The sequence below is a fragment of the Haematobia irritans genome, chromosome 2 (genome assembly GCF_050003625.1).
Source record: "Haematobia irritans isolate KBUSLIRL chromosome 2, ASM5000362v1, whole genome shotgun sequence".
Taxonomy (NCBI): domain Eukaryota; kingdom Metazoa; phylum Arthropoda; class Insecta; order Diptera; family Muscidae; genus Haematobia; species Haematobia irritans.
The window spans coordinates 224,724,574-224,747,299 of NC_134398.1; the positions used below are offsets into that span (position 1 = coordinate 224,724,574).

Below are 22,726 nucleotides of genomic sequence, written 5' to 3' on the forward strand. Positions count from 1 at the left end.
TTATTTCAATATTTATTTTACGTTTAAAGAGTTTCACCCATCTATTGCAAGAAGTGTTGACTATTGTGTGGTTTCGTTTTACGTCAAATATAAATACGCAAAGGGAACTTTTTCTTGTAATTCAAAATTAAGTCCATGTAAATAAATTATTACATGCGAATTGATAGTCCGTAAAATGTTTACGTCAATATACACACTGAAAAAAAAGCATACTCGGTTCCAAAGATTTTGTCTTTACCATATGTAATAGGTACTTTTAGTTAATGTGGTATCACAATGGACTGAATAGTCTAAGTGAGCCTGAATCTTAATCGGGCTGCCACTTTAACCTAACCTTTAAAAATATATGTTTTTCAACACTTTATTTTAGAGACGTTTTTTAATTGAAACATCAGAATTTCTACTTGAAGTTGAGACTGAATTTGGATATCAAAGTTTTCGTTAACATCTTTTTCATGGACTTTGATAGCACATGCAGAAAAAAGCTGATAAAACGAATAAATTATAATTTGTTTCCTAGAATCAAGCAGGCATAACTCAAATTTAAAAGACAATTGTGTCTTAAAGGTATCCTTACTTCAATTCTTCGCTTCTTTGGCTCGAAATCAATACCAAAATCATTAGTATAAAGATACAATCTTTGGAACCGGACATGTTTTTTTTCAGTGTAGATAGTTTCAATATAACTGTCTCTTGTTGTATTCAATGCAAAATTTGTTTAGCATTTGTGTGAATAATTACACTTTCGCATTTAATTGCAAACTGTGTATATCACCTTGCCATTTGTTTTTTGTTTATGTAGAAACAAAAACTCTAAACATTTTAGCGGACAATATTAAATAGCATGGAAATTTCCCCATTTTTTAAGCAAAAGTTCCCCAGAAAACACAGAAAGACGTTGTGTCTACGGTAATCGGTAATGAAATCCCCCTTCCCTATCATTACTGCAAGTAAAGGCGAAAAGGGCAATGAAAAGTGGCGATAGGAAAATTTTCAGTTCATTGAATCCATGTGAATGCAATGTTGTTGTTTTAACTAGAAACGAGACATAATATTTTTGTGTATTTATTTATGGATTACATTAAAAAGCTAAAGAATATTTATTTTACAAGGTTTTAAAGTTACACAGAAAAAACGCCAGTTGTAAAATTGATGCTAAAATTAGCTTATATTTATGGCAAAATATTTACTTTAAAATTTTGTAAGAAAAATTTCCCAGTCCAACGAATTTTTCTTTATTCCAAGTATGTCTCAAAAACTTTATGTAGTAATTTCAATGACATACAAATAAGTTCAATGCTAATTAAAACAGAAGAAGTTTTTCGTATACTTTTCAAAAAAGGTAAGAAAGAACTACAGCGTGGTTAAAATTGGTGCCTAAGGTTTTTTCTTCATTTCTATTTTTATTTAATTTTTGTTTATCGAGAAGGATGCATTTCGTAAATGGTAGTTAAAAAAATAAAAATGTCAGAAAATTTTCTTAATTTAAATAATTTCATTATATTTTTTTCTGGTGTTCGGTCGAAGCAGGAATCGAACCCACGGCCTTGTGTATGCAAGGCGGGCTTGCTAACAAATGTTAAAGTTAATGATAACAAGAGACAGTCTTATAATATAGACTTTGATAAATATTCTTATATGTTAAAATTTATTTGATTAAAATTCCTTTTTTTTAAATTACACTAAAAAAGTTGACCCAACAAAGTGGAAGGAAAGTTTTAACTGAACTAACGCCTATATAACACAAAAATAAATATTTTTTTTTTGATAAATTCAAGAAAATTTATTATACATAATTAATTTGTTTCACTAGTTGGAAAAAAAAATTTAATTCGAAATTGCAAGTGTCGTTAGCGTCTTACGTATTTCAAGATGATAAAATTTAAAAATTTTTAGAAATTCTGAACCATTTTTTAGGAAATACGAATTTAGTATATCTTTATGCTTCATTTCTGTATACTCTGTTTCCACCTTTTTAGTTCATTTAACTAACGTACACAAAAAGTTATTTATAGCCGATAAAACTTTCATGGAGAACTTGGAGAAATTTTTTATTAAAACATATTAATTCTTATGAAGTAAAATAGAGTTAGATTGGCTTTAGTGCTTTGGAAGGTTCACTTTGTTTTTTAGTGTATATTTCCATAGAAATTTATTGACAAATTTTTATTTCTATTTTTTTTATTTTATTTCTTTGTTTTTTTGAAAAAATTATTAATCTAGAATTTTTTTGGCAAAAAAAAAAATTTTGTGTAAAAATCCTTACCAACATTTTATTTCTACACTTCATTCCAATTTTCATACGACCTAATTGGACTTGAAGATTAAGGAGTTGGTATTATTAAGTTCCCAGCAAAAAAAAATGGAAATTGTTCCACAAACATTTCCATCCCAGAACCCCCCATTTTGGACAAATCCATAAACATTTCTTCTAAAGCGCATCGTGGGATCCCCCAATGATTTTTTTCCACTCCCGATGCAGACCTTTTGGACAAGCCCACAAACATTTTTCTAAAGCACATCTGGGATACCCCAATGATTTTATCTACTTCCAATGCAGTCCTTGTGGAAAGTATTAGAAAGTATTAGAAAATTTTGGACAATTAAATTTTACAAAAAAAAATTAATAAAAAAAGAAAATTAATAAAAAAGTAAAAAAAAATCATCCCCGCTGGGATTTGAACCTGTGCCGTTTGACTTTTTCGCTTCCATGGAAGTTCTTTTGAGAAGGCTTTGCAAATTACGATAATTTTTAATTTTTTTGTTGATTTTTAATAGGAAAAAATATATTTATACGAAAATATATGCCGAAAATAAAAAATAAAAACGATGCATAAAATAAAAAAATATTTTTCTAGAAAAATATTTGATAAAAAAATTGCCACTGGTGAGATTTGAACCTGTGTTTCTTATTTTTTCGTTCATACTAATAAAGAACATCTCGAGAAGCAATTAGAATGTTATTCCTTGGTGTCGTATTACGATCATATCACAAGCATTTGAATTGACCTTTCGACGCCGTATGTTCAATGGCGTTTGTGGCCTAGTGTGCTAAGGCGTCCAGTTATGGTGCCATCAACCCCAGTTTCAACCCCTGATCGGAGCGAAAAAGTTTTCCAAATTGCAAAAAAGTTAGATAATAGAAAAATAATAGTGTAATAAAAAATATGGTTGAAAAAAAAATGAAATTGGTTGACAAAATTTTTTTAGCTTTTTAGATTTCTTCATTCAAATTAACTTCCAGGGCACAACTTCTAAAGCAATGGAAAGGATCCAAAAAGGGAGTACTTCCGTCCTATGACAAACCCATGTAAAATTCATTAGAGATGATCCAAGTTTGCACTAATTCCGGATCACAGATTGGGGATTCAAACTACTTTTTTTGAAGCTCTTTATTGCAGGGTTAATGAAAAATGACTTATACCAATCCACACAAGCCGGAATATACACATGTTTCATTGCTGGCTAATTCGAATTTCCGTAGCTGGCGGGTGGAGATGATTTTTTTTGAGTCTTATATGCTAACTTATTATCGAAATTATTCTCGAAATATTTTTTTTCCAAATTTAACCATTTTTCACCACCAGTATTTCCAATTTATTAATAAATTAAACTTTTTAATCAAGATAGAAACATTAAGTTAATTAAGTCAATGATTGATACGTTTTAATAAAAAAATTAATTGATACAATTAACTTTTTAATCAAACTCAGAAGACTAAAGGTTGAGTTACATACCATGCGTTAATCCGTGCGTTGATGGAAGGGTTGATTTGTTCTGTTTGAAGCACTCTAACCGAGCTGTTGCTTTGAAAGAGAAAATTCAACTCTTCAATCAACGGGCGCATTAACGCATGGTATGTAATTCCACCTTAAGTCAGTTAAAAAAGTGATGGATTTTTTTTATTAAATATTTATTTTAGTCAATTTTTTAATCAAACTAAAAACACAAAGTCAGATAAGAAAGTAATTGAAAATAGTTACGTTTCTAATTAAAAAAATATTACGTTTTGCAATCAACATCAATAAAATTTTAATAGAATAAGTAAAATATTAATTGAAATTTTGTTAATGGGATCAATTAATTTTTTAATAAAGTATTTTTTATGCCCAATTAAAACTGTGATTGATACTATCACTTTTATGATTGGAGATATTTCAATTAAAAAAATAATTGAATATATTAATTTCATGATTGAATCAGAAAACATTTTTGTGTGTACTACACTAATGCAACAATAAATGGAAAAAAATTCGAATTTTTTCACAAAGTGCTATTTCTATAAAAAAATATGTTTACATTATTCCACAGAATATATAATTAATTTATTTATAAATATTTTCATTCAAACAACGGAAGTAATAAATTAAATAACGGAACTACAATACTCTACAATTATCTATTGTCGCCCAGTACTTAGATATGACATGACCGATCGATCGAATTGATAATGAAAATTATATCCCAGGGCTATGGTAATTATGTTATCTTCGCCTATTGTTCCTGGAAATGAAAGTAAACGCCGTTAAACACTAACCCATAGCAAAGTGATTGAATAATTCGATTGTAGAAATTAGTCATTAAAAATCAAAATTTACTCATTCACTTGGTTCACTAACTCGACCATTCACTGCCTTTTCATCACTCAATTATGCCTTTCGGTTTAATTGTTATTGCAGTCATGGTTTGTTGTTGCTTTTGCCAATATATATCAATTTATATCAATTAATGTTGGAACAAAGATTTATTTAATAAAATGAAAAATACTTATTTCAATATTTGCAAAAAGGCGAAGATTTCAGTTGAAAGGAAACTATCCATTTTACTATACATATTTGCATATTGAGATCGTTATGCAGAGCGAGAAAAGATTGAGAATTAAATAAGTCGAATGATTGATTTTGAGTACATAGATTTGTCGTGTCGTTTTTTCTAAAAAAAAGCTGCCATTTGCTTGGAAGTGGGCAAGCAACTTTTGTTGGATTTGGCTCATCTTACAGCATCCATACAGTCGACTGCATTTTAGTATCGAGCTCATACCGCTGTCACAATGTCATAGACGCGATCGTAGTTTTGGAGCATTTCTTTTCATCAATCGACATGAGGCTTTTTTGGTAGTTTTTTTTGGATTTGGTAATCGATCAAGCCAAATCCAAAAAAAAAATCTACCAAAATTTTAAGAAAATATTACCAAAATCAAGTATATACAATAGTAAGTTCGGCCGGGCCGAATCTTAAATACCCACCATCATGAATCAAATGTAATAGTTTCCTTTGAAAATTTCAGGGGGGTTTGATGACAGATCAGTTCAACCAGTACGCTTCCCACAGATAAATGTAAAGATTTTACCTATGAAGACTAGATTAAATTCTGAATTTATAAGAACCATTTTTTGTTTGAGTTTTAGAGGAATCTTGTAAGTGTGCAAGAAAATGATGGAAGATTTTCATACCAATTATTTAAATGATTACGAGAAGTAAAATCTGGAAATTTTGCATTCAGTTTCAAGCAATTTTCATGACCAGTGTGCCTTCTATACCATCAATAAGTGAAATCGGTCTATATGGAGGCCTTACCAAATGGACCGATAAAACTAAATCATATAGACTTTGTTATGGGTCTAAAATGCCAGTATATTTTCAAATTGTGGCAAATCGGATAAAAACTACAATTTCTAGAAACCCTAGGAGTTAAATCGGGAGTTCGGTGTAATGGGGGCTATACCAAAACATGGAAGGATACACACAATATTCAGCACATTTAATTGTAGTTCTAGAATCTAGACCCCAAATCGGAGGGCCGGTTTATAAGGGGGCTATATCAAAAACTGTACCGATACTCAATATATTCGGCACACCTCTTTATGGTCCTAGAATACCTCTAGATTTCGAAGATCAGGCAAATTGGATACAAACTACGGATTCTAGAAGTCCAAGAAGTAAATCTGGAGATCGGGTTATATGGGGGCTATATCAAAACATGGTGCGACAATCACCATTTTCGGCACATCTCTTTATTTTCCTCTAGATGTCCAATTTCAAGCAAATTGGGTAAAAACTAGGGATTCTAGAAGCCCAAGAAGTAAAATCGGGAGATCGGTCTATATGGGGGCTATATCAAAACTTGGACCGGTACTCCCCATTTTCGACACACGTCTTTATGGTCGTATAATACCTCTAGATTCCAAATGTCAGGCAAATTGGAGAAAAACTAGAAGAAGTAAAATCGGAAGAATTTTCTAGAAGAAGTAAAATCGGAAGATCGGTATATATGGGGGCTATATCAAAACATGGACCGATACTCACCATTTTCGGCACATCCCTTTATTTTCCTAGAATACCTCTAGATTGGGTAAAAAATTACGGATTCTAAAAGACCAAGGAGTAAAATCGGGAGATCGGTCTATATGGTGGCTATATCAAAACATGGACCGGTACTCCCCATTTTCGACACACGTCTTTATGGTCCTAGTGTACCTCTAGATTTCAAATTTCAGGTAAAGTGGATTAAAACTACGGATTCTAGAGGCCCAAGAAGTAAAATCGGAAGATCGGTCTATATGGGGGCTATATCAAAACATGGACCGACACTCACCATTTTCGGCACATCTCTTTATTTTCCTAGAATACCTCTAGATTTTCGATTTGAGGCAAATTGGGTAAAAAATTAAGGATTCTAAAAGACCAAGGAGTAAAATCGGGAGATCGAGAACATGGTCCGGTACTCACCATTTTCGACACACGTCTTTATGCTCCTAGAGTATCTCTAGATTTCAAATTTCAGGTAAATTGGATTAAAACTACGGATTCTAGAAGCCCAAGAAGTAAAATCGGGAGATCGGTATATATGGGGGCTATATCAAAACATGGACCGATATACCACATTTTCGGCACACCTCTTTATGGTCCTAAAATACCTCTAGATTTCCAATTTCAGGCAAATCGGATAGAAAATACACTTTCTAGACGCCCAAGAAGCAAAATCGGGAAATCGGTCCATATGGGGGCTATACCAAAACATGGACCGATAGGCATCATTTTTGGAACACTTTTTGACGGTCCTAAAACACCTCTAGATTTCAAATTTCAGGCTAATTGGATAAAAAACTAAAACTAAAAAAGCCCAAGACCCCAAATCGGGAGGTCGGTTTATATGGGGACTATATCAAAACTTGGACCGATATAGCCCATCTTCGAACTTGACCTGCCTGCAAACAAAAGACGAATCTGTGCCAAATTTCAGGACGATAGCGCCATTATTGAAGGCTGTAGCGTGATTACAACAGACAGACGGACATGCTTATATTGTCTTAGAATTTCTCCCTGATCAAGAATATACATACTTTATATAGTCGGAAATCGATATTTCGATGTGTTACAAACGGAATGACAAACTTATTATACCCACGTCACCATTCTATGTGGTGGTGGGTATAAAAAAAATCTACCAACATTTTAAGAAAATTTTACAAAAAAAAAAACTATTCAATAAAAAAACTTTTTTCCAGCTTTTGATTTTTTATTTCTATAGTAAGGTTTGTCAAAATTTTTTCTATAGAAAATTTTGTCAAAATCTTATTTCTGTTAAAAATATTGTCAAAATTGTAATTCTGTACAAATTTTTGTCAAAATTTTATTTCTATCGAAAATTGTTTCAACATTTTATTCCTAGAGAAAATGTTTTCAACATTTTATTCCCACAGTAAATTTTTTTAACATCTTATTCCTGGAGAATGTTTTAAAAATTTTAGTTCTATAGAAAATTTTGTCAAAATTTTATTCCCGAGAAAATTTTCAAATTTCAAAATTTTGTTTCTAGAGAAAATTTTGTGAAAATTTTGTTCTTATAGAAAATTTTGTCAAAATTTTATTCATAGGGAAAATTTTGTCAAAATTTTTTTCCTGGAGTAGAATTTGTCAAAATTTTCTTCCTAGAGAATATTTTGTCAAAATTATATTCCTAGAAAAAATTTTGCCAAAATTTTTTTTTGATATAAAATTATGTCAAAATTAATTTGGTGGAGAGGAATAGTTTGCAAAATCTAACAAAACATAAAGAATTCTACCAAACTAACAAACGGTGAAAAATCAACCATTTTTGGTAGAATTGTACCAACTGTGGCAACCGTGGATTCAACGAGAACAAATTTTTTTGACGGCCAAATGAGTAAGATCACATGATTATGTTACAATATCAGTTGCGCACAGCGTCTTTGTTTCCGGGAACAACAACTGCTTTTGGACGAACTCCACGAAATTTGTCTTGGAGAGTACTACGACCCCGGTTGTATTCACCATACCATCGAGAAATACTGGTCGTTAAAGGAGCTTCATCGCCAAAATTGGATTAAGTCCATTAATTGTGACGTTTGACATTTTTGATTAATATTAATGGTTTCGCAAAAAATCCCCCCATACGTCATAAATGCTAGAGCATGTTGTAAGTCAGCAAATTTTGTGGGCAGTACAATCGATTGCTATGGCCAATTGCCAATTTTTTTTAAATTGGAAAATTAATATTCATAAATATGTGCGACGTTAACAATTTGTATTTTTAATTATTATCTCAACATCACATGCGTGCTCACACCTCGCATTTCTCACATAAAGTCATCATGAAACAGACCATGTGCCTAATTATGTTCCAACAAAATTTTGCAAAATTTCAAAACAAACAAACAATTTGATGATTCTATGACAATAGTGAATGTTTGAGGTATAACAATTGGTAATTTGATCATATTTAAAAGGGTTTTTATACTTGCTAAACAAAATGTCTTCTTTTAATTAAGTGTGAAGCGGTGGACACTGTTGTTCTGCACACTGAAAAAATATTGTCGTGAGGCCAAAGATTTCATGTCCTCAAAAATCAGAATTTTGCTTAGTATAACTAGAAGACCAATTTCTCTGGTAAAGTTTTTTTCCTTGTCCGAAAGTCAATAAACATTTCAATGAGGTCGTTTTGACCTTATAGTTATGTTATTCGGCTTACAATTGGGTATCCTAACATGAAAGAAAATTTCGTTTTTCTAAGGTCGACTTGGCTTTAATACTTCTGAAAAAAATCTTCAGAATTAATTTATTATTAAATCTGTGGACTTTTTGCATGTTGGCTACAAAGCTAAAAAGCGTTTAAAAATAGGGTATGTTTTTTAACATTTTATTTTAAAGACATGTATTACTTGAAATATAGCATAATTTTTTTACTTATGAGTCGGTTTTGGAAATTTAATTTGTCCTTACCACGTTTTTGATACCACAATAACAAAACCGCTGAAAAAACGACTAAATTAAAATTTGTTTCCTAGAATCAAGTTCGAAAAACTTAATTTTAAAAGAGATTTGTGTCTAAAATGTGCCCTAACCTCAATTCTCCGCTTCTTTGGCTTGGAATCAATACCAAACTCATTAGTGTAAAGGCCAAATCTTTAGAACCGGGCATGCTTTTTTCAGTGTGTGTTAATTGATATAGTTCGGTCATGGTATTTCTACACAAAACAAAAATATATTTTGTTTTCAATCAGAGTAGTGATAGTATAACCAACCAAATTAATCGATGCAATTAATTTTTGTAAATGGGTTTTGTTTTAAATGAAATTTTTGGTTGAATCACTTAAAATGTTATAATTTTTAAAATTAAATAAAAATTTTAATTGAATAAATTTTAGTGATATTTTTTTCGCTGTACCTACGCTTAAGACCAAGATTTGTACAAGTATTTTCTCGGTGTCAAAACCTTCAGAAGACGGCAGTTTCTAAAGTTAACATCCTTGTCATTGCATTTCTTGTTTTCTTTTATATTATTTAGAGGTGGTAATTTGGAATATCATATAATACGAGCCTTACCGACTAATCTACCAAAATGTTAAACGTACCTGAAAGAAAAAATAAAATAAAAAAATAAATTATGATATGTATAAAAAATTATTATATTAGCTATGATTATTATCTTCACAGAGTCAACCACCAGTTCAGTTGTTTGGCAACGCCACCCGTATCATTATAACGATTTATGTTGCGATTCACAAACATTTAGTTCGCTTTGTGTTTGAGCCAACAATAGCTCTTTGTCACTTTCCAACAAACAATAACGCAATCATACTATTACGCACAAATAACTAGTTGACAAATAATAAGTTGACTTAGTCATATCCGCCTGTCTGTGAACACATTTTTGGGATCAAACTCTAGGTTGCAGTTTTATTTCAATCGATTTCAAATTTGGCGAAAGTATGTCTTTTAGGTCAGAATTGAACCCTATAAATCGGTTTAGATCTAGATATAGCTCACACATATATCTTTCGTTAGTTACACAGAAAAAAATTCCGTAGTTAAACTAACTCTAAATTTAATTTATTTTTATTGGAAAAAATTTATTTGCTAGTAGTTAAATTTTACTATTTTTATCGAAATTTCCCACAGCCCAGCAAAAAAAGCGTCGCCAAAAAAGTAATGAAAATGTTCTTTTTGGATCCGGAAGTGGTGCAAAATTGACGCAGAAGCGATGAATTTAACATGGGCTTGTCATAAGACGGATGTCCTCCTTTTCAACAGCCGTTGCACTGAATTTGCATCACTTCTTTAGGTGTGATCCGAATTCAATGTTTTGGATGTAAATAAACAAATTCTGTTATATTTTGCCAAATAAATAATTTTTTTAATTTTTTTATAATTTTTAACGGATACTAAAGCTTGTCTGAAAAGTTTGACCTCAAATATTTTTAAAAATTCACAATTTTTTCAGATTGGATTTAGAAATTTTTTCAACAAAATTTAAATGATTTGTACAATTTTATGAATTCTTTCTCTGTTTTTAACCTACTTGAAACAAAAAAGGTTAAAATTAGCCATTAAAAGTATGAAAAAACCAAGTTATAAAAAATTGAATTAAAAGAACTTCCTGGGAAGTTAAAATAAAGAACATCATTGGGAGTGCATCTTCTGGAAGTGCCTTTAAAGTTGTGCCTTTGGAAGAACTTCCAAATTTTTTTGCTGGGAGCTTAATGAAATCTTACTTTTTTTAAATCTCAAAAATTTTATGAACTAAACGTGAGTATAAAGTTCAATGGCCGTACACATAAGTTCAATATGAACTAAAACAAATGAAAATTTTCGTACGGTTCCCAAAAATAGTAAGAATGAACTACTGTATGGTTAAAATGGTCATGATTTGGCGTCAATGATTTTCTTCTTCACTTTTAGTTCATTTTTTATATCCTCCACCATAGGATGGGGGGTATATTAACTTTGTCATTCCGTTTGTAACACATCGAAATATTGATCTAAGACCCCATAAAGTATATATATTCTGGGTCGTGGTGAAATTCTGAGTCGATATGAGCATGTCCGTCCGTCCGTCTGTTGAAATCACACTAACTTCCGAACGAAATAAGCTATCGACTTGAAACTTGGCACAAGTAGGTTTTATTGATGTAGGTCAGATGGTATTGCAAATGAGCCATATCGGTCCACTTTTACGTATAGCCCCCATATAAACGGACCACCAAATTTGGCTTGCGAGGCCTCTAAGAAAAGCAAATTTCATCCGATCCGGCTGAAATTTGGTACATGGTGTTAGTATATGGTCTCTAACAACCATGTAAAAATTGGTCCACATCGGTCCATAATTATATATAGCGCCCATATAAACCGATCCCCCGGTTTAGCTTGCAGAGCCTCTAAGAGAAACAAATTTCATCCGATCCGGCTGAAATTTGGTACATGGTGTTAGTATATGGTCTCTAACAACCATGCAAAAATTGGTTCACATCGGTCCATAATTATATATAGCCACCATATAAACCGATCCCCCGATTTGGCTTGCGGAGCCTCTAAGAGAAGCAAATTTCATCCGATCCGGCTGAAATTTGGTACATGGTGTTAGTATATGGTCTCTAACAACCATGCAAAAATTGGTCCACATCGGTCCATAATTACATATAGCCCCCATATAAACCGATCACCAGATTTGACCTCCAGAGCAAAATTTATCTGATTCAGTTGAAATTTGGTACGTGGTGTTAATATATGGCCTCAAACACCCATGCAAAAATTGGTCGATATCGGTCCATAATTATATGTAGGCCCCATATAAACCGATCCCCAGATTTGAACTCCGGAGCACCTTGGAAGAGCAAAATTCTTCCCATTCGGTTGAAATTTGGTACGTGATGTTAGTGTATGGTATCCAACAACCATGCAGGAATTGGTTCCTATCAGTCCATAATTATATATAGCTCCCATATAAAACGATCGCCAGATTTGACCTCCGGTGCCTTTTGGAAAAGCAAAATTCATCCGATCTGGTTGAAATTTGGTACGTGGTGGTAGTATATGATATTTAACAACCATGCCAAAAGTGGTTCATATCAGTCCATAATCATTTATAGCCCCCATATAAACCGATCCCGAGATTTGGTTTTGGAGCCTCTTGGAGGAGCAAATTTCATCCGAGTGAGTTGAAATTTGTGGATGACAGTCTTTCGTAGAAGTTTCTACGCAATCCATGGTGGAGGGTACATAAGATTCGGCCTGGCCGAACTTACGGCCGTATATACTTGTTCTTCTATGAGATGATGTAATTTTTTGAACTGCAGTTAAAAAATACAGCAGGGCATTAAAATTTCCTGGTTTTGACAACGCTAACGTGTTTTGTCTTGATTTCCTTTAAATTTTCCAGAAGGAGTACAATTGATAGTGTTGTTGAAATCGGTACAGATTTTTATACCCACCACCATAGAATGGTGACGGGGGTATAATAAGTTTGTCATTCCGTTTGTAACACATCGATTTCCGACCATATAAACTATATATATTCTTGATCAGGGATAAATTCCAAGACGATATAACGATGTCCGTCTGTCTGTTGTAATCACGCTACAGTCTTCAATAATGAAGCAATGAAGCTGAAATTTTGCACATACTCGTCTTTTGTCTGCAGGCAGGTCAAGTTCGAAGATGGGCTATATCGGTCCAGGTTTTGATATAGTCCCCATATAAACCGACCTCCCGATTTGGGGTCTTGGGCTTACAGAAATCGTAGTTTTTATCCAATTGCCTGAAATCTAGAGGTATTGTAGGACCACAAATACGTGTGCCAAAAATTGTGAGTATCGGTCCATATTTTGGTATAGCCCCCATATAGACCGATCTCCCGATTTTACTTCTTGGGCTTATAGAAACCGCAGTTTTTATTCAATTTACCTGAAATTGGAAATCTAGAGGTGTTGTAGGACCACAAATACGTGTGCCAAAAATTGTGAGTATCGGTCCGTGTTTTGGTATGGTACCCATATAAAACGACCTCCCGATTTTACTTATTGGGCTTCTAGAATCCGAAGTTTTTATCCTATTCGAGAGGTATTTTCGAGTCATAAAGGGGTGTGCCGAAAACGGTGGGTATCGGTCCATATTTTACTTCTACAGATTTAAGATTTCAAATCAAGACGTTATTTTATAATTTTCTTGCACACTTACAAGAGATGTTAATGATTCCTCTAAAACTCAAACAAAAATGGTTCAGAATCTGATATAGTCGTCATAGGTGAAATCTTTAAATTTATCTTCGGGAAGTGTCCTCAAGACCTCAAGCCCTCCTGAAATTTCAAAGGAAACCCTAATATTTGGTTCATGGTGGTGGGTATTTAAGATTCGGCCCGGCCGAACTTAGTGTTGTATATACTTGTTATGTAGTCCGATTTACACTCATTTGACCACAGAATCATGATCAATGAATTTTTGTTGCCAAAACTTCAAGATATCGATATAAACGAAATGAGGTTTCAACAGGATGATGGTTAGGTTAGGTGCAGCCCAATGTATCAGACTCACTTAGACTAATTAGTCCATTGTGATACCACATTGGTGAACTTCTCTCTTATCACTGAGTGCTGCCCGATTCCATGTTAAGCTCCTTTTTATAGCCGAGTCCGAACGGCATTCCACATTGCAGTGAAACCACTTCGAAAAGTTTTGAAACCCTCAGAAATGTCACCAGCATTACTGAGGTGGGATAATCCATCGCTGAAAAAGTTTTTAGTGTTCGGTCGAAGCAGGAATCGAACCCACGACCTTGTGTATGCAAGGCAGGCATGCTAACCATTGCACCACAGTGATGTCACTTGTCATTCTGCGGGCGAAACAATGGACTTATTGAAAGAACATTTCAATGACAACATTATTTCGAGAAATGGACCGGTGAATTGGTGCCCCCGCGTTCGTGTTAATTAACGTCACTCGATTATTTTGTGTGGGGATACCTGAAATCATTGATTTACGTGGATAAAATAGCTACGATTGATGCTTTGGAAACCAATATATAACGTGTCATTGCTGAAATACGCCGTAAAATGCTTGAAAAGGTGGTCGAAAATTGGACCTACAGAATGACCTTTGTGCAAAATAGTGAGCGTGAGCGTGCGTTGATCGTGAATTTTTATTATGAGGGTGATTTCACAATCACGAACACAATTTGATTTTTACTCACGCACGACAAATTTTTATTTAGTCCCGTTCACGCACATTCACGAGATTTAGTTTAAATTTCATTCACGGCTTGGCGTGAATCACGCGTGGCCTATATCAATGGTTTCCTCCCTTTGTAAGATTACTTCCAAATTCCTCCCCAGCACTGCAGATATGTTCTCCATATCATCGCCGCATTCCTCGTCACTGGGACATCCCAATCGAAGTTTAAAATGTGTTCAAAATCATTATTTTTCAAACCTTTTTTCTCTAGGTCTTATGCCCAAAAATATGTAATTTTACTACCACAATGGCCCAAAGTTGCCCACAGGCAACTTTACAACAACCGATTTAATAACAACTTTAAACATTTTTGTTGTAATTTTTAAAAAATGTCACATGTATAAAAACCTTTTTTAAAATTCGCAAAAATAAAAACAACGCTGACAGTGAGTGTCAAAACACAAAAAGTTGCCCACAGGCAACTTTAGGATCGAAAGGGTTAAATTTCAAATTAAAAAGCTCTTAGAAAAACAACCTTTATAAAAAGTTTTCCACCCTTTTATCTTGGCAACAATTGACCAGCGAAGTTGATATCATTGGACCATACTACTTCAAAGATTATGCGAATGGTAACGTTACTGTGAATGGTAAGCGCTACATTGAGATGATATGAAGAGAGCGATGTCAAAATTCGACCAAGTCGATGGACCATGGAAAAGTTGATCGCGCAGTCGCGATCAACTTTTCCATGAAATAATCTTCAAACATTAAATTATATAGACGTTATATCGATTTAAATAAAGGTTTCATGGATCCTTCTGAGTTATGTGGTCTTTCATTAAAAAATCTTAAAAAATCACCCTTTACTATTGTAATACCCTCTATTAAAACCCCTTTATAATGTAACAATCGTACTGCGAAAATTTCATGGGCATTGAAGAACTTATGTTTATTTTAGAAAATGCTGGAGGAATATTCTTTTCTTCACCAACTATCGAAAAATCAGATATCTCAACTCTTATATCTTTTTTACTCTATTTTCTTATATGTATATACAAAATGTTTTATAACCATTTTTTTATTTATGAAATTACTGGCATCTGTTGTCGTCGTCTCGTTGAAAGCAAAAAACTTAAAATCAAAATAAATAAATAATTATTTCTAGACGGACGTGTTCTGTTGCCAAGAAATTTTACCTTTTCGCTATTATTCTTCGTTTTTTTTTTTGCTGTTCTCTCATCCAATCATTAAGCGTACACAACATAACAATATCAGGGGCAACTGAGGACCGAAGATCACGTGAAAATATAGACAGAAAATTTAATTTTAGATGGCTTTGTTTCAAAAATAAATGCAAAAATCTATTGAAATTGAACTTCAAGACGAAGAAGATAAGGATTGAGAGAAGAAACCGTTTTCACCTATCAAATAAAAGAGCAAACCAGAAATTGTTTGTAAGTCGTAAAAACAACGAAAATAATTTGTTTTCTTCAAACAGTTATTTTTTTGACCAAAAAAGTCGAATAGCGATTTTAAATGTTACGATATGTATTTTTCATTTACAATGTTGAAATTTTTAAAATTTTGAATTTCAGCCAAAATAATTGACAAACAACGATGACATTTTATGGTCGACATTTTTAAATGGTTTTCAGGTTGCAAGTGCACTAGAACTAAAACATTTAGAAAACAAACAAAAAAATGCCTTTGCTATGATTTATATTAAGGACTATCTTTCTGTTTTTGAAAATACTGAATGATGCTTCTCTTAGAGGCCTCACAAGCCAAATTTGGGGGTCCGTTTATATGGGGGCTGTACGTAAAAGTGGACCGATATGGCCCATTTGCAATACCATCCGACCTACATCAATAACAACTACTTGTGCCAAGTTTCAAGTCGATAGCTTGTTTCGTTCGGAAGTTAGCGTGATTTCAACAGACGGACGGACATGCTCAGAATTTCACCACGACCCAGTATATACTTTATGGGGTCTTAGAGCAATATTTCGATGTGTTACAAACGGAATGACAAAGTTAATATACCCCCCATCCTATGGTGGAGGGTATAAAAATATATATTTTTCATTTATTGAATTTTTTTTTTCTTCTGAAAATCACTTGGCAACGTTCCTTCAAGCGAACCACTTGAAGAACGGCGATCATACAAAAACAAAAAACCAAAAATAAAAAACAAAACATTAGCATCATTATTTTTATTATTTGGCATAAGACTCGTGGGCCAGTTGTGGAGGCAAAATCTCTAGTATAGTTTTAGCAGTTCTAGAAAACCTCATTATCGCAAGACGGAAAGCAAAAACGTAAACGTCAAAGAATAGCAACGTCATAGGTCTGTTTCTGACATTTACTCATAATGTTGTGGTTTGTTTGTTTGTTTGTTTTTCTCTGAATACTGACGCATTAAAATGAACTGTGCAGAAGTACATATAACCAACGATGAATGAATGAACAGACGGACATATATGTTAGACATGACGTACTGTCTATTTTCTAACATTTTTATATTTTATGCGTAAGGAGAATTGTTGATAATATTTGAAAATATATAAGTGGTATATATTCATATTAACAATAAAAATTTAGTTGCATCTATATTTGAGTAATGAATTTGGAAATCACTAAAAATAATATGGTCATCACCAAACAAAACATACGAGGGCCGTTCGGAAACTTCTTAGCCTATCAATGAAAAAGAATAGTTAGTTTTTCAAAAATATTTTTATACCCTCCACCATAGGATGGGGGTATATTAACTTTGCCATTCCGTTTGTAACACATCTAAATATTGCTCTAAGATCCCATAAAGTATATATATTCTGGGTTGTGGTGAAATTCTGAGTCGATCTGAGCATGTCCGTTCGCCCGTCCGTCCGTCTGTTGAAATAACGCTAACTTCCGAAGGAAATAAGCTATCGATTGATGTAGGTCGGATGGTATTGCAAATGGGCCATATCGGTCCACTTTTACGTATAGCCCCCACATAATCGACCCCCAAATTTGGCTTGCAGACCCTCTAAGAGAAGCAAATTTCATCCGATTCGGCTGAAATTTGGTACGTGATGTTAGTATACGGTATCCAACAACCATGCAGGAAATGGTTCATATCAGTCCATAATTATATATAGCCCCCATATAAACCGATCCCCAGATTTGACCTCGGGTGCCTTTTGGAGAAGCAAAATTCATCCGATCTGGTTGAAATTTGGTACGTGGTGGTAGTATATGATATTTAACAACCATGCCAAAAGTGGTCGATATCCGTCCATAATCATATATAGGCCCCATATAAACCGATACCGATATTTGGTTTTGGAGCCACTTGGAGGAGCAAATTTCATCCGAGTCAGTTGAAATTTGGTACATTGTGCTAGTATATGGCCGTTAACAACCATACCTAACTAAGTCCATAACGGTCTATAGTTATATCTAGCCCTCAAATAAATCGATCCCCAATGACAAAAATATTTCAATTCTGGCTCTCTATGTACCGTGCAAAAGTCCATATCGAGTCGTAATTATTTGTAGACTTACCTATCTATACATACCTTTTTTGTCTAATATATACCACGTATGGACTAACTCACAATTTAGAAAACGATGTTAAGAAGTTTTAAGATACCACAACCCAAGTAATTCGATTGTGGATGACAGTATTTCGTAGAAGTTTCTACGCAATCCATGGTGGAGGGTACATAAGATTCGGCCTGGCCGAACTTACGGCCGTATATACTTGTTATTTTTCAATATAATCTCCTGAAACTTCAATACACTTAGTCCAATGCTTTTCTAGCAATTCTATCCCTTGATTAAAATAGTTTCCTCAAGGTCTTCAAAATAGTGGTTTACAATTGCATCTTCATTTGAGGTAAAACGCTTGCCAGCAAGGATTTTTTTTAGATTTGGGAACAAGTAAAAGTCACTGGGAGCTAAATCAGGAGAATAAGGTGGGTGGTCAAGCAACTCGTACTTTAACTCGTTGAGTTTAGCCATTGTTAAAACACTCTTATGCGCTGGTGCGTTGTCTTGATGAAATTTTGTTTTTTTTTGTGTTGTAAGCCGGGACGTTTTTCTCGAATTTGTACATTTAATTGATCCAAAAGGTTGCAATAGTACCCTGCATTTATTGCAGATCAATAAAATACCTTTGAAGTCACAAAAAACTGTTGCCATATTGAATTGCCAGCCGATTGAATTGTTTTTGCCTTCTTTGGGGCACTTCCTCCAGCTTCAGTCCATTGTTTTAATTGTTCTTTTGTCTCTGGAGTATAGTGGTCGATTCATGTCTCATCAACAGTTATGAAACGACGCTTAAAATCCATTTTATTTCGCTTAAAACGATCCAAACAAGCTTGAGAAATGTTCATTCTTATGCGTTTTTCATCGACTGTTAACAAATGCGGCACCCATCTTCCAGAAAGCTATTTCATCTGTAGTTATTCATGCAAAATTAAATGGAATCTATCATAATAGCAATTTCACGCACTTTTATTCGTCGATCATTTAATACCATATCATGCACTTTGGCTACAGTTCCTGTTGTTGTTGCTGTTTTTGGAGGTCCACTACGTGGTTCATCTCCAATGCTTGTACGACCACGATTACATTCAGCACCCCAATTTTTGCATATGAAGGAGCACTTTCACCTAACACATTCACCATATCATTATGAATTTCTTGTCCCGATAAACATTTTTTATGTAAATATTTAATGACAGCACGCATTTCTAATTTTTCCGTTGTAAAAAATTGCGGATGCGTCTTTTTTGAACACCTGTTCTATATGAAGGAGTTGCCAGATCGAAATAAAATTTAACATGTGTTCATAACAGAGATGGAAGTTTTCAAAACACTTAACTTTTTTCTTTTGTGCTAGGCTAAGAAGTTTCCGAACTACCCTCGTAGAGGCCTCTACTCGTTTTCACATATTGTCGCGTTATTACAACGCCTTGAAATCGGGCGTATAAGATTTTCGTGTTTGCACATTCCCGAAACATACACTGCATTTTAAATTCAAAATATGGCAACTCTAAATAGTTTGTAACAGAGTTGTCATTTCTTTATAGAGTCCGAGAGAAGGAATTTACAAGAGAAAGCAATGGGCTCTTCTATAGAGAAAACAAATGTCAATCGTATAGGTGGTAACGATGTCAAAGCGCTGTTTATATAAATTTGTTATGGAAACATCGCTAGTTAAAATTTCAATTTGTATGCCAAAAATTTAGTTGAAGCAAACATGCACTCAAAGAAGTAAGTATGTTGTTTTTCTTATAAAGAGTTTTCTAATGAGAGAAGGTATGCAATGAAAAATATAATTTTTGAGACATGTGTTTATTTCATAATAAAAAGGAACGTGTGCTATAAATACCCAGCAAAAAAAAATTGGAAGTTCTTCCAAAGGCACTACTTTAAAAGCACTTCCAGAAGATGTACTCCCAATGATGTTCTTTATTTTAACTACACAGGAAGTTCTTTTAATTCAATTTTTATAACTTGCTTTTTTAATATTTTGAATGGGAAATGTAAACTTTTTTGTTTCAAGTAGGTTAAAAACAGAGTAAGAAATTTTGTCGAAAAAATGCTAAATCCAATCTTAAAAAATTGTACATTTTTGAAAATATTTGCGGTCAAAATATTCAGACAAGGTTTGAATCCATTAAAAATTATAAAAAATATAAAAATTATTTATTTGACAAAACATCACATAATTTTTTTAGTTTACATCCAAATCATTGAATTCGGATCACACCTAAAGAAGTGATACAAATTCAGTGCAACGGCTGTTGCAATGGAGAACTTCCGTCCTATGACAAGCCCATGTTAAATTCATCGCTTCTGCGTCAATTTTGCACCACTTCCGGATCCAAAAAAAAATATATTTTCATTACTCTTTTGGCGACGCTTTTTTTGCTGGGTACTGAATATTTTGCATAGCCAAATCCTAAAGTTGCTGCTCTCTATAGTCTCACGGGTTCTACATTTCAGGCCTTGGATCGACGCTAGGTTGTTAAAAATTGTTTTCATGTACCTTGTATGCAAAACATAAATTTAACAAGTAACAGATTGGCTAATAAGTCCCCGGTCTGACACATAGATGGTGTCGCTAGTATTAAATGCATATTATTTTTATATAGTACCAACCTTCAAATAATTCGTGTCAAAATTTGACGTCTGTAAGTCAATTAGTTTTTGAGATAGAGCGTCTTTTTTGAAGCAACTTTTGTTATTTATTGTGAAAAAAATGGAAAAAAAGGAATTTCGTGTTTTGATAAAATACTGTTTTCTGAAGGGAATAAATACGGTGGAAGCAAAAACTTGGCTTGATAATGAGTTTCCGGATTCTGCCCTAGGGAAATCAACAATAATTGATTGGTATGCAAAATTCAAGCGTGGTGAAATGAGCACGGAGGACGGTGAACGACGTGGAGCCCGAAAGAGATGGTTACCGACGAAAACATCAAAAAAATCCACAAAATGATTTTGAAATTGTTGGTCATATCATTCATCAATATTTGGATATGCGAAAGCTCTGTGCAAAATGGGTTCCGCGCGAGCTCACATTTGACTAAAAACAACAACGTGTTGGTGATTCTGAGCGTTGTTTGCAGCTGTTAACTCGTAATACATCCGAGTTTTTCCGTCGATATGTGACAATGGATGAAATATGGCTCCATTACTACACTCCTGAGTCCAATCGACAGTCGGCTGAGAGGACAGCGACCGGTGAACCGTCTCCGAAGCGTGGAAAGACTCAAAAGTCCGCTGGCAAAGTAATGGCCTCTGTTTTTTGGGATGCGCATGGAATAATTTTTATCGATTATTTTGAGAAGGGAAAAACCATCAACAGTGACTATTATATGGCGTTATTGGAGCGTTTGAAGGTCGAAATCGCGGCAAAACGGCCCCATATGAAGAAGAAAAAAAGTGTTGTTCCACCAAGACAACGCACCGTGCCACAAATCATTGAGAACGATGGCAAAAATGCATGAATTGGCCTTCGAATTGCTTCCCCACCCACCGTATTCTCCAGATCTGGCCCCCAGCGACTTTTTCTTGTTCTCAGACCTCAAAAGGATGCTCACAGGGAAAAAATTTGGCTGCAATGAAGAGGTGATCGCCGAAACTGAGGCCTATTTTGAGGCAAAACCGAAGGAGTACTACCAAAATGGTATCAAAAAATTGGAAGGTCGTTATAATCGTTGTATCGCTCTTGAAGGGAACTATGTTGAATAATAACAAGTATATACAGCAGTAAGTTCGGCCGGGCCGAATATTAAATACCCACCACCATGAACCAAATATTAGGGTTTCCTTTGAAATTTCAGGAGGGCTTGAGGACTTGAGGACACTTCCCGAAGATAAATTTAAAGATTTCACCTATGAGGACTATATCAGATTCTGGATTTATAAGAACCATTTTTGTTTGAGTTTTAGAGGAATCATTAACATCTCTTGTAAGTGTGCAAGAAAATCATAAAATAACGTCTTGATTTGAAATCTTAAATCTGTAGAAGTAAAATCTGGAAATTTTACATTGAGTTTCAAGCAATTTTCATGATCAGTGCGCCTTCTACACCCTCAAGAAGTGAAGTCGGTCTATATGGAGGCATTACCAAATGGACCGATAAAAACTTAATCCGATACACGTTTTTGTGAGACTAAAATACCAGAATATTTACAATTTCAGGCAAATCAGATAAAAACTACGGTTTCTATAAGCCCAAGACCCCAAATCGGGAGGTAGTTTTATATGGGGACCATACCAAAACATGGACCGATACTCACAATTTTTGGCACACGTATTTGTGGTCCTACAATACCTCCAGATTTCCAATTTCAGGTAAATTGAATAAAAACTGCGGTTTCTATAAGCCCAAGAAGTAAAATCGGGAGATCGGTCTATATGGGGGCTATACCAAAATATGGACCGATACTCACAATTTTTGGCACACTTATTTCTGGTCTACAATACCTCTACATTTCCAATTTCAGGTAAATTGAATAAAAACTGCGGTTTCTATAAGCCCAAGAAGTAAAATCGGGAGATCGGTGTATATGGGTGCTATACCAAAACATGGACCGATACTCACCATTTTTGGCACACCTCTTTATGGTCATAAAATACCTCTAGATTTCAAATTTCAGGCAAATTGGATAAAAACTACGATTTCTATAAGCCCAAGACCCCAAATCGGGAGGTCGGTTTATATGGGGACTATATCAAAACCTGGACCGATATAGCCCT

The 22,726-nt window shown here is 34.0% G+C and overlaps 1 protein-coding gene across 1 annotated transcript in view; it reads right to left on the reverse strand.

Annotated features, from left to right (window-relative positions):
- The window catches only part of Pino (protein pinocchio), a 157,757-nt gene that overhangs the window by 25,506 nt on the left and 109,525 nt on the right, over positions 1 to 22,726 (reverse strand). The window lies entirely within an intron of this gene.